Raw genomic sequence first — 14392 nt, 5'->3', positions numbered from 1 at the left:
GTCATAATATGCCTTATGCCAAGTAAATTTGACTATATTATGTTGGTAAACCACTTAAATTTCTGAAGCCTTTAGAGCTTCCTAGGTCAGGAACATTAATAAACTGGTCTCATTTGTTATTTAGGCTAAAGAGTGTGGTCTCCTTGTGGAATATGTAATATCAAACTGCATAAGTTTGACATTAGTTTCTTATATTTATGTGCGATCATATGATTAAGTACATGAGGAAAGGCGATTCTTATCGTTCAAATAAGCCATATATTACCTTGTTTTGTTAGCCCGTTTGAACCTTGTAGCCATTTCATATTCCATTTCATAGCTACAATCTAGAATTTGCCTACTTTTTCGGGACAGTCGCAGTTGCTTGAGTCTCATGTTATTTTAGCTACTTTGGATGGGATTGGGACTTTTATGTCACGTGGATTGTAGCTTTAATTTTGTTAGAAATTGTGTTGATCTCCTATGTTTAAAAAAAAAAAAAAAAAAGAGAATTATGAAGCAAAGAAAGAAAAAAAAAGAAAAAAAAAAGGAATTACTTCATCGGTTTTGTTAGGAGATCATGAGTGGTATATACTAGAGTCTAATGCATTTTTGGAGAGTCTTTATTATATTCACTCATATGTTGTCAAAGTTGAGATGATTTTTCTAGTTGGGATGGTTTATGTTTATTATCATTAGAATTGGTTTTTGGTTTAGTGCTGTGACTACTGTGTTAGCCTCACATATCCATACGTGTTTCGGCACAAACCACTTCTATACCCTTGCTCATTTACCACCCTATTGTTTTATATACCGTTTTCTTGCCTATTATATCATTTATATGCCTTTATTAGTGAAATGTCGATACTGCCGCTTCTTTATGTTTTAATGCAGAAATGACGCATTACGAGGTGAATCAAGTTGAGATGAACATTGCGGTTATGGCATAGTGGAATACACGGGGTATGGCACGAGAAAGGAGGAGACTTGAAGACGGAAAGAGAAGTTAAAAGATGAAATCAAGCTGAAGACTTAGTTACTCGATCGAGTAGGCGAAGGCTCGATCGAGTAACCTTCCTCGATCGAGTATATGTTAAGGCTCGATCGATGAACCTCTTTGATAGTCTGCTTTCCATATTTTCCTAAAACACGTCTTGTTTGTAATATATATTCTAAACCCGTAGGGTTTATGTTTTTACGCTTTTATTACTTTTCGACGGCGGAAAATACTTTAGGCTTTCATACTTTGTTCTTTAATCTTTCCTTGTTAATTACTAAGGTACTAATCGTTCTTCATTAATTAATTATTCAAGATTTATGCTTTTAATTCATTATTGTTATTTCATGTCTTCAATTATGTTGTTATCCATCTTTATTGTTGTTGTTGAATTCAATATGAGTAGCTAATTTATTCATCTAGGATGAAGGGGATCTAGGTTGAATAGAAAGGGGTTAATAAATTGATTGTTAGTAATATCGCATGAATTATCGTTTGATTATTTTCTTATTCTAATTATTTGATTTAGGCTTGAATTGATAATTAGTGTAGCGAATTAATACTTTCACCGACAGGGTTAGAATTAATATAGGCTACGACAATCAAATAAATTGTGTTTAATATTAGCGATTGCATGTTAGACTTGATCTAAAGGACATAATAGAATTAATCAATCTTGTAACCTTATATAGTTTCATTGACCTAATAATTGATTAAGATAAACCCATATAATTGACCTAGTGAATTGGAATCCTAGACTATTTAGTATTATTGTTAATCATCTTTTAATTACTTGCTATTAGTTGATAGAAAACAAACAAACCAAAACCCCCATAAATTGTTACCTTTAAGACACTTTAAATATTAGCAAACTGATTATTACCGCCTCCCTGTGGATTCGATACTTGTCTTACCACTAGCTATTTTGTTAGTTCTGAGATAGATTTACTTTGATTAGGTGATACGACTTTAGTCTTATCAAGCATCTTGCCACAAATTCCTCCACTTCTCTCTTCATGTTCGACCACCAAAATGCCTTCTTAAGGTCCTTGTACAACTTATCACCACCCGGATGCACCGAGTAAGGTGTGTTATGGGCTTCATTCATAATATTATTCTTAAGCTCTTCATCACATGGTATGCACCACCTCCCTTTGAACCTAAGGCTTCCGTCTCCATGCAACTCAAACATTGAGGTTTCACCCCTATCCAATGCTCCCTACCACTCTTGGATCTTGGTATCACTTGCTTGCTTATCTCGAATTTCATCGTACAATTTGGGTTACAAAGTAAATTTTACAATTGCCTCCTCTTTTTATGTCATATGAATACCTATCTTCTTCACTTCTTCCTTTAGCCTAAACATGGAAAAAGCGGTACACAAAGAGTGAATCTAGTTCCTACTCAAAGCATCGACTACCACATTAGCTTTCCCTTCATAGTATACTATTTACATGTCATAATCCCCGATGAGTATAATCCATCTTCTTTGCCTCATATTCAACTCCTTTTGGGTGTAGATATACTTCAAACTTTTATGATCGAAAAACACCTTAAAGGTTGCTCCATATAAATAGTGCCTCCATATCTTCAAAGCAAAGACAATGGCTCCCGACTCTAGGTCATGTGTTGGATAATTCTCCTCATATGGCTTTAATTATCGCGGCGCATAAGCAATAAATTTACCATTTTACATGAGCACACATCCCAAACCATTATTTGAAGCTTCGGTATAAACTTCAAAAGTCTCACTTTCCTCCGGCAAGGCTAACATCGGAGCCGTGGTTAGGCGCTCCTTTATGGTCAGGAAGGTCGTCTCACAACTCCCATCTCATTTGAAATGGTTTTTCTTTCTCATCAATGATGTCAATGGCCTAGCAATCTTTGAGAAGTCTTTAACAAATCTTTGGTAGTAGCCGGCTAGACCGAGAAAACTCCTTATCTGTACGATATTCTTTGGTGCCTCCCACTTTGACACGGCTTTAATCTTGCATGGGTCCACGACCACTCCCTCCTTGGACACTACATGACTTAAGAAAGCCACCTTCTCCAACCAAAATTAACATTTACTAAGCTTGGCATAGAGTTGATGGTCCCTTAAAGTTTGCAATGCAATCCTCAAGTGTTATTCATGTTCTTCTTTGGTCTTAGAGTAGACCAAGATAACATCTATAAACACTACCACAAACTTGTACAAGTATGGGCTAAACACCGTATTCATAAGGTTCATAAACATGGCCGATGCATTTTTCATCCCAAACGCCATCACTACGAACTCATAATGCCCATACCTTGACCAAAACGTTGTTTTTGGAATGTCCTCATTCTTGATTTTCACTTGATGGTAGCCCGATCTCAAGTCGATCTTTGAAAACACGCCGGATCCACTTAGGTTATCAAATAGGTCGTCAATCCTTGGCAACGGATACTTGTTCTTGATGGTGACGCTAATCAACTCTCGGTAGTCGATACACAACCTCATAGTACCATCTTTCTTCTTCACAAATAGAACCGGTGCTCCCCGCGGTGAACACTAGGCCTATTATACCCCTTATCCGCCAAATCACAAAGTTGCTTCTTCAATTCTTATAACTCCTTTGGACCCATCTGGTACGGTGCCTTAGAAATTGGTCCCGCTCCCGGTTTCAAGTCCACACTAAACTCTACTTCCCTTGGTGGACATAATCCGGGTAACTCCTACGGAAATACATCCGCAAATTCTCCCACTACCGGTATATCTTGAGCTTGCGACTTTCCATGCTAGTGTCCCACACATGACACAAAATCATAGGACAACCCTTCTTTAAACATGACTTTAAAGTCATCACTGTAATCAGTTTCACCTTGGGTTTAACCAAGTAACCTTTGTACGACACCTTAGTACCCTTAGGTCCTCTCAAAGCTATCTACTTTTAATGACATTCTATATTGGCCTTGTGCTTACTTAGCCAATCTATCCCCAAGATTACTTCAAACCCCTCCAAGGGAAATTCAAATAGATTGACTGGAAAGTTTGTTTCATGCACCAAAACCGACACCCCTTTGTATACTTTTGAACACACAACGAACTCTCCCGAAGGTAAGGATACGTCTTCGTTTACTAACTCACCCTCCCACAAACCTAGGTCGACACATGACTCTTAGACACAAAAGAATGTGTGGTCCCCGAGTCAAACAAAACAAAAAAAGGATGAGAATTAACAAGAAATGTTACGAAGACAACATGGCATCCCTTTCGGCATTTTTCTTCTCCATGGCAAAGAGCTTTCCACTAGCTTTAGGCTCCCCTTCCACCGTGCTTACCGAATTAGCCAGCCTAGCTTCCGAAGTTAGGCCTCCAATGTAGCTTGTTACCTTAGATGGTGCTCCTTTATTATAGTTCCCGCGGCTATTTCCACCATAGAAGCTATAGTTTTCATTCCTTTTATTGTTCCATGCCCCCAAATTCTGGTTGCTAGCTCCGCTTTGGGAAGGTGTGTCGTAAGAGCTCCCTTGTCCAAACTTTCAGTTGGACGCTTTTGGAGTGCTAGTTCAATCATTCCCTTTGTGGCTAAGGCCACCGTAATTGTAACATCGCAAGCCACCTCCTTCACTCGCCGCTTAATGTGACTCGTATTTACACACATTTAGTCCCTTAACTAGCCTCGTTCCTATGCTTTCGTGCATGCATTAGGGTCGTTTCTTATCTTTAGCTTCCTACTTTGCATATTCTACGAGGTTTTGTGTCCTTGGTAGGAGAGGAATGCTAGCCTTGCTTTTATGGAGCAAAATAGAGCTAAATGGATCGCATCTAACGACCAAGCAACAAGGAGGAGAACTATACTAAAGGCCTAAGTCAATAAAACAAGTATATGGGCAATGATGAAGGACCCCTACGACTCTCCATGAGTTAGGAGACAGCCAAATGAAGAAGAAGTAAATCTGCCCTTTAGAATGGGCGTCCCAGAGACAGTTCGGACGTCCAAAAGGGAAGGACGGGCGTCCCAAATGCTCAGCCCGAGCGTCCCCTGAGCAATAAGGGCGTCTTTCATTACATGATGGGCATCCATCAAGGTGAGGTCGTGCGTCTCCAAGCAAGACTTGCAAGGCGTTAAACTCATTTAAGGGACTTAATCGTCATTTAAGCCATTAGTTACCCTAATACTTATACTTAGTATAAATACTCCCTTGTATTAGCAAGTTTGATAATCAAGTTACATTACCATAAACCAAGTTTGTTTAGATTAATCCAAGTTACTTAGTAGATTAATACAATCCAATTACACAATTCAATCATAATTACACCTTTATCTTTCGTTAATTATTGTTCAAGTATTCTTAGATCTAGTTGGGTAATTTGAAGATTATTTGGGTTTATTGGAGAATTGACAGCTCTTCATCATCCATCAAGTTTTCTTCTATTATTCTTTGCTTTCTATTTGATCATCCTAAGTTGGTACAATTTCTCTACTCTTTACCTAATCCTTGTTTGTTGTTTTACTTTTTCATCATGTTTAGACTTGTTAAAATGATTGACATCATTGTTAGCATGTCCACTATGATAATGAGTGAGTAGTTCCTTAACTAGGGTTAATGGGGGATTAGGGGAGTTAATCATGGGGTATATATTTACTTAATAAGTTCATATGAATGCTTGCTTGTTGTAGTTTCAACTTATGCACATGTTATGCTTGATGAAATGCTTGATTGACAACCTAGCATGAATCTCTTATCCTTTCAACAAGACTTGTAAGACAAAAACTAACTCAAGGCTTGTTAGACCATGCATATAGTTGAATAGGGAGAATTAAGTCATTGTAGCTGTTGTAAAGTCTTGACCGACTCGGCTCCGAGACCCAAAACTTCCTAGGAATTGTAAGATATAACCTAACTCGATTCCACTACAACAATAAATTACTCGCGTCTATGAAACTTATTTATGTGATCTCATCATGATTCCCCTATGAACCCATGACACCCTAGTGCCTTTAGTAAATTGTTTACACCCACTTTTACTTACTTTACTTTGCTTTTCACTTGTTTACATTTCCTTTGTTAAGTAGTTTAGATTGCAACTCTCGACCTCAACCCAATTTGTGACACCAAAGACATAGCTTTATACAACCGATAAATCAATATAATACCCGTCCCTTAGGATCTGACCTTTACTTACCGCTCTACTAAGAGTAGTTATTTGAGATTATAAATAGAGTTTGATTAGGGAGAATAGACGACATTTCGACCGCTCATCAAAATGGCGCTGTTGCCGGGGATGGTGTTCAATTGAATTGTTATCATTTATTATTTTTAGTTGTGTCTTTCTTAACCTTGGGGAAGTCAAACTCCTCAAGGTAGTTTTAATTGTTTTCTAGTTGTTTGATTTTTGCATGTCTAGAAGATCACAAGGCGGACTTTTGCCTATTGATCCCAAAATCGAGAGAACTTTGACAAATATTAGAAGAACCGTTAGAGGGACTTCAACAATCGTGGGTATTGGAGAACTTGTGGACATTGGTATCATCCAATCGGATAGTGTTGAGTTTACCAATCTTTTTGCAAGACGAGGAGACGAGAACCCAATTTAAAAACACCACAAAATCAACCTACAATGCCTAAATTTTCATCTCATTTCGTACCAACCGAGGAGAACCTATCCAATGGTACTCCAACATCACCCCACTTGACAGATAATTTCATTGCCAAATCCACATTTATACAATTAGTTGAAAGAAGTTAATTTGGAGGGATGCCTAGTGAGGATTCTCATCTACACATGGAGACTTTTTGTGACTATTGTGATGCAATTTTCCAAACGGGGGTAACTCAAGATCAAATTTCATGGATATTGTTTCCTTTTTCCATGATCGGAACCGCAAAACAATGGTTGAAGAGCCTAGACAAGACCACTCTTGGAATTGATTCATGAAAGAAGTTAGCACTTGTCTTTTACAAGAAGTTCTACCCTCTGGAGAAGACCAACATGTTAAGAGCCCAAATCACCAGGTTCAAGCAAAGAGATGAAGAGTCTCTATATGAGGCATGGGAAAGATTTAAAGATAGATGTCGCTCTTGTCCTCATCATGGACTAAGCGAATGGTTTCTAGTCCAACAATTTTGGAATGGGTTGTATGAAGATTCAAGGAATGTGCTCAACATGGGTTCTAATGGAAGATTCACCGAGGTAGATGATAACCAAACTTGGGCAAATATAGAGGAGATGGTGGTTCACAACTCTCAATATAGTAGGCCAAGAAAAGCTACTAGGGGAAGGAGATATGAAGTTGACTCCATCACATAATTGAGTGCCGATTTGGGTACCAAACTTAGCTCCCATATTAACACAATGAACTTGAAATTTGAGAAGGTCATAGCCAAGATGAATGTGGCTTCTCAATCACCCAAGCAACATCAACAAGTCAATGCCATGGTGTCAACATCTTCTATTCCAAATGGAGTATGTGAGAATTATGGAACTTTGGGACATGATCAAAAAGAGTGTAAGGGCACAAATAAGCAAGTGAATGCTTTTCAAGCATACAAGAATGGCACCCCTTACTCCAACTTTTACAATGAAAACACCAAATTTCACCCAAACTTCTCAAATAAAAGCCAAAATGTTCAAAATCCTCAACCAACATACACCCCACCTCCAATGAGAAATCCTACTTAAAGACCCTATTTCAACCAAAATCAAGGATTCCAAAACCAACCCTCGTACAATCAATCCAATGACAAAGCTTTTGATGTTCAAAAGGCGGTCCTTCAAATGCAAAAGAGCCAACAAGATTTCTTTGTTCAAATGCAAAGAGATAGCCAAGCCAAAGACAATACCATCAATAATATCCTTGCTCATACCAAGATGTTGGAAACACAAATGTCCGAATTGGCTCTTCAAATTTCCAAAGGCAAAAAGAACAATTACCTCATCAAGGTAATCCTCCTACAAGACATGAAACTATCAATGCAATCCACTTGAGGAGTGGTACACGATATGAGGGACCAAAGGAGTCAATTGAAGAGGATGTTATCGAGAAAAGTGTCAAGCCAAGAGATGTGATGGAACCATTGAGGAGAAACCCTAGGGTAGTGGACCCAACTACCAATGAATCATCAAAGAAGAGAAATGAAGATAAGGCCAAAGAGGTTGAAAAAGAACCTATTGTGATAGGCTTCCGTTTCCAAGTCGCCAAGCCAAGCCCAAACTTGATGAGCAAATTCGAAAGTTCATGGAGATTTTGAAGAACCTAGAGGTTTCAGTCCCATTCACGGAGTTGATCAACCATGTGCCGGCCTATGCAAAATACATGAAAGACATCCTTACGAAGAAGAAGTCCATTAGGAAGTTGGAGACCATCGCATTCACAAAGATAAGTAGTGCAATACTTCAAGGAAATTCCCCACCTAATCTCAAAGATCTGGGAAGTTTCTCCATTCCATGTACCATTGGTGACTCCACAATCAACAAAACACTATGTGATCTAGGTGCAAGTGTGAGCGTCATGCCATATTTGGTATGTGAAAGGCTAGGAGTGGGAGAACTCAAGGGCACTAATATGACTCTACAAATGGCGGACCGAACATCAAAGAAATCACTTGGGGTATGGGAATATGTGCCCGTGAGAATTGGAAAGTTTTTCATACCGGTGGACTTTGTTATTGTTGATATGGAGGAAGATTCAAATATACCGATCATTTTAGGAAGACCATTCCTACAAACTGCCGAAGCGGTTATTGATGTAAAGCACGGGATACTCACACTTGAAGTTGGTGATTAAACAATCACCTTTAATCTTTATCAGACTATGAGAGCTCCCAACTTGCTTGAGCAATGCTTTATGGTTGATCACTATAGCCGGGAAGGTGACAAGAAGAAAGTGAAATCCCCATTCAAAGGTCAAGTCAAAGATGGAAATTCTAGCAAGGAGGGCAAGAAAACACCGCCCAATTGGAAGAAAGAAGTGGATGATATTGAAGTGGCTCTATTCGGAAAGCATGGAATTTCTCTTAACAAGAATGGGAGCTTGAAAAGCTCACCCATCATGACAAGTATCAATGAAGGCCTCATTGGCCATGACAAAGAAGAGTTGCTCTTGCCAACTCATAAACCTCTCAACATGGGAGAAGAAGCAAAAGGAGTATATGGTCTATGGGATGACGAATATGACGGTTGGTTAATCCTTACATTTGAAATGCTATAACCCTAGACCAAGGCTTTGTAGATCCTTGTCACCACAACATTGACTCGGACTACTACATGAATGAAGACAAAAATGTGCCAAGGTTTATGCAAGATCTCTACCATGAAAATGAACAAGCCTTTGATTACTTCTACAAGGCGTTGAGCAACATCAACGATGCCCTTGCTTTACCCCCTTGACATCTCTCAAATGAAGGAGAGTGTGGTGTAGTCCTCCCTAAACCACCATTTGTAAATATTCTAACCTCTTAACTTGCATTTCATTTAATTTGTACATTACTCTATTTTTGCATGCATCTTATATGCTTTGTTATAGGAATTTTTGTGACATGAGAGCAAGTGAGGGAGGGTTTGCAATGTGTTTGAAATGTGTAGTGTTTGATGATCAAGTGTGGGGAATCAATTACCTAGGATAGATAAGCCTTTGTAGTGCAACACCGTGCTGGAAGAATAAGAAATGAAGAATCAAAGTCGCGGGAAGGCGATCCCAACGAGGAGACCTGAGCCTGTGGGGATTAGAGCAAGCAAAAACAAAAACAAAAAACAAAAAAAAGGAGCTGAAACAGAATCCGCCTGAGCTGAAAGCGAGACAAGCGTCCCTCAGCTCAGCTCGCTCGACCCCAACTCAGGACGGGCGTCCCCAAAGAGTAAGCAAAAATCCCTGAAGCAAGATCTGTATGTCCCTAGAACAGCTCGAACGTCCCTACCTGCTTATGGACTTAAAACACGGAATCTTCAACCTACAATCCTCATTTCTATTTCTTCATTCACAACCACAACCACAAACACATTCCCTCACTACAACACTCAACCCCATCATCCAAAATCACAAAATACTCGACCAAATTCATCAAAAATCATTGCAAACTTACTCAAATTCAATTCAAATCAATCCTTTGTCAACATTTAGAACATTAAACATCAAAATCAATCAAAATCAATCAAAAATTTCTAGGTTTAATGCAAATTCGAATACCCCTAAATTGATTGAGAAATTGATTGAAGTTGGAAGAAAAGAAGAATATTCAAGCATATTAAAGGTTTGTTGACATCAATTGCAAGGAGGAATCATCATGGCAAGAGCAAAAGGTAACACTCAAGCATCAAAATCTCAAATTCTATCAAAAAAGCAAAAAGTTCTAGCATCAAAGGCTTTGGTGGTAGTGGAACAAGCTAGGGAGCAAGTAAGGGAGCCTATTGAGGAAGTTGCTACTACACTACCGGAGGTCAAACATTTCAAGGACTATCCTGAGGTAACTTTCTTATCTAATGAGCATAGAATTGCATTCGAAACCCTTGCCAAAAAAGAAAATCATTGCCCCAAAGTTTGTATACCAAGATACTTTGGAAAATTTGGGAGTGCTTGACCAAACCAAAACATCTTTCGAGTCTGTGGGGTTATCTACCCTATTTGAGATGAATTAATTGATTTACTCCTTACTCACCTTGGAATTAATTAGTTCTTTGAGGGTGTATAAGATTGAGACTCGAAAATATGTTGAATTTCGGCATGAAAACCAAAGTATGAAGATGATTAAGGCTCATTTCGGAAAGGTATTTGGACTTTGTGACCACTGGGATTTCTTCAAGAAACCTCACAATTTTGATGCCAAACCCCTTTGGAAAGCAATTGCTGGAAGAGAATTAACCACATATAGAGAATACAATGCCTTGTATATCCACCATCCGGGTATTCGGTATTGGCATAGGTCCATTTCCAACATCTTGATCGCGAGAAAAGAAGCAAACCACATGACCGAACTTGACCTTACCTACTTGGAGTCTAGAATGAATGTCCATGGAAAGTCAAATAATGATTACAATATTCTCCAATTGTTGTTGGAGAGGTGGTTGGACATCAAAGAGAGAAAAGAAAAGGCGGCTTTTATTATTAATGGAGGCTTGATAAAGTATTGGCCAAACACTTTAACCCAAAATTCAATGAAGACAAAACATACAAACCGGTTAAAGGTGGTAATCTCCTTGATATGAGCACATTGATTCACAAATTCCATTGGGTGAAGCATGATAACTCCGCCCCGGGATATGAATGGATGATTAAGGGAGCCGAGTCTATTGTCTTGCCAAGAAAAATATGCCGCATTTCCACTCGGCGAAACAACTATCTTATCCCCGTCTTCAAGCTTGTCAAAACCATCATCAACGAGCAACAAAATCCGATTGAAGAGACCTCCTCCATTGTTACACCACCCTATCCTTTTGCCTTCGAAGAATTCACAACAAATGACCCAAATGTTGTGGAAGGCGATGATTATTTGACCAAGTTAATGAAGCATGTCCATAAAGAAGCTTATAAGGATCGGGTGAACACCTATTACGCCCAATATCCACCACTTTATTATCTTGCTAGGCAAGGACTTCTTGACCCTAAGAGTTCTTTGCCGAATTGGGCGGATAAGAAGGTGTTATTTCCTCAACCTTGTCAAGACGAAGAAAGGGATGTCCAGGTAGTTAGGGGTGAGGAGGATGCTGATGATGAAGATGAGGAAGATAGTGAATCAAGCCATGATGACAATGAGCAAAGTTCAAGTGAACAAGATGATGATGATGCCTTCGGTTTTATGAAGAATGATGATGATGATGATGATATCACAATGAGTGATAGTTGATTGTTGAACAAAGCATGAAGGAGGATGACCAACTAAGGGGTTGATGGATTACATTAGCATCTCAACCAACCATTGTGAGTCTCCTACCCCTTCTTTTACTTTGTTTTTATCTCATGTTTACATAACTTGCATAACTTGTATACCATGTAGTTTAGAGCAGTTAGAGAGTCATTTTGGACTCTTTGATGGCTAAGAGTTTTTGAGTCCTAGCAACATCAAAGGACTCACACCTCAGCAACATTGAGGTGACTATTTTTTTTGGTCCCACCATAAAGAATCCAAAATGACAAGTCACTTTTCTTGCATTGCATTGCATGCCTTCTGAATAAACTTCCTTATTTTTGCACTAGAAATAGTATTTGGGTTGGTTTGGTTTGGGGAAGTTAATCCATAGGAACCCGAGTTAATTTAAATTAGCTCTCCAACCAATCGAAAACATTCATCATATAGCATAGTTTAGTTTGCATCATATATAAATATATTACAAGTAGTATGCATTTTGTGTAGAATTCATGCATTTCATATAACCTCATGCATTTGCATTTGCATAATTTCCTATTGTTTTGTCCATAGAGGAAAATGTCCATACTAGTGTGAGGGATGGGAAATTCTAACATATAACCTTCTAACACCTAACCATTATTTCAAAAATGATACAAATTTGAAAAATTTAAAAATTCCAAAAACATGTTCTTTCCTTTATAGCATAGTATTGTATATATTTGTCTGTTTGTCACTCTTATCACATTGGGACGACTACGCCACATTCGAGGCATGAAGGATAAAGAAAACCACATGGTATGATCTTTCCAAATCTCCTTCTCCTTTCTTATATGTTAATGACAATGTGGTTACATTTTGTTGATGCGGTATGAACCTATGTGTTGTTAAGAGTTTGCATTTAGTTTATACGGCATATTAGTTGATAGAAGCATGGGTGTTAGAATTTTATATATGTTAGTTACATCATGGAATGTAGTTGCATGATAGAAAAATTTTGTGAAAATGCCTATCTGGAAAGCTTGACAAGTGTATATAAGACCCTTGTAGATAATTTTTCGCCTTAAGACTTTGTTTGCTAGAATACTCCCACGACACCCTAGGATGTGTCATACTAGTATCTTTTGTCCCATTGTCTAAGGCCTAGTCAAGGGTTTGCATGTGTGTCATCTATCCAACCTTATGATTTGATATGGACTTGATCAACTTATCTAGGGGACTTTGATTGACTTGGTGGGTTGGCAACCCAAAAATACTTTTCTCTAATAATTTTGAAAGTGCTCATTTCAAAAGTTTTGTGATGTGGAATTGTTTTAATTGTCAAGGAAACCTCAAATGTTTTGAATTGTTGAAAAAGCCCAGAAATTTGATGGAGGCGTACCACTTCAATGTGCTTTGGTGCAGGGTCCATTGAATTGGGCCCCCACACGGTTATGAATTCGGCCGCCCAAAAATAAAGTGACTATCACCCCAAGAGCTATTGTTCATAGGTTAACCGGTTGCCTAATAAGCGATTGGCGAAAGCAAAGGACACTAACAAATGAGGGACAAACTCCATCTCAAAATTTTGAAATGTGAAATGCAAAAGTTAAATTGAGGTCAAATTTTGAATATTAGTCAAATCCACTATCTTTGATTTAATTGACTTAAGCACTTCGTTCCCAAAAAATCATTTTTGTTATGCCACCTTATTGAGCTTGGGACGATCCTTGGCTTTACACTTGTAAAGAATCCAAGATTTGTCATGTCATATGCAACTAACGTCATATGAATCATCCTTCCACCCCCATCCAATCGCCCTTGACAAAATTATTTTGCAATTATGGACAAAAGTAGCCTAGTTTAACACAACTCGGAGGTGACTTATTTGTATCCTCTTAGACTTAGTAGCTAGGATAACTAATATCTATGATGGAGTGTGTACCCTTAAATTTCTTCCCTTATAGATGATTTCCGCCACTTAAATGAGGAAAGTGGCTCTTCTTTTTGTATATGCATCCTTTTATTTCTTTTTGTGCTTAATGTTTGGATGCATCGCCATTTTGGCAAGCCCCACCTTGCATTTCAAGAAGGCATCTTACCTCATATATGTCTTGTTGTGGGTTGAAGGGGCGGAGTGACACCTGCTAATTGCCTCACATAGGTTATGTTATAAATAAAGGTCATATTTTAGTCACTTCTTTACTCGGGACGAGCAAAGGTTCGGTTTGGGGATATTTGATGTGAGTCGTATTTACACACATTTAGTCCCCTAACTAGCCTCGTTCCTATGCTTTCTTGCATGCATTAGGGTCGTTTCTTATCTTTAGCTTCCTAGTTTGCATATTATATGAGGTTTTGCATCCTTAGTAGTAGAGGAATGCTAGCCTTGCTTTTATGGAGCAAAACAGAGCTAAATGGATCACATCTAACTACCAAGCAACAAGGACGAGACCAATATTAAAGGCCTAAGTCACTAAAACAAGTATATGGGCAATGATGAAGGACCCCCACAACTCCCCATTGATCCCCACGAGTTAGGGGACAACCAAATGAAGAAGAAGTAAATCTGTCCTTCAGGACGGGCGTCCCAGAGATAGTTCAGACGTCCCAAAGGGAAGGACGGGCGTC

The 14392-nt window shown here is 38.5% G+C and overlaps 1 non-coding gene across 1 annotated transcript; it reads right to left on the bottom strand.

Moving 5' to 3' along the window:
- Positions 1-6935: 6935 nt before the first annotated feature.
- On the bottom strand, positions 6936-7042 carry LOC141615883 (small nucleolar RNA R71). Its single transcript, XR_012530272.1, has one exon. It is a non-coding gene; the product is annotated as a small nucleolar RNA R71 (small nucleolar RNA).
- Between the last annotated feature and the right edge of the window lie 7350 nt (positions 7043-14392).

The sequence above is a fragment of the Silene latifolia genome, chromosome 11, assembly GCF_048544455.1.
Source record: "Silene latifolia isolate original U9 population chromosome 11, ASM4854445v1, whole genome shotgun sequence".
NCBI lineage: Eukaryota > Viridiplantae > Streptophyta > Magnoliopsida > Caryophyllales > Caryophyllaceae > Silene > Silene latifolia.
This window is presented reverse-complemented; position numbering and strand designations above follow the sequence as displayed.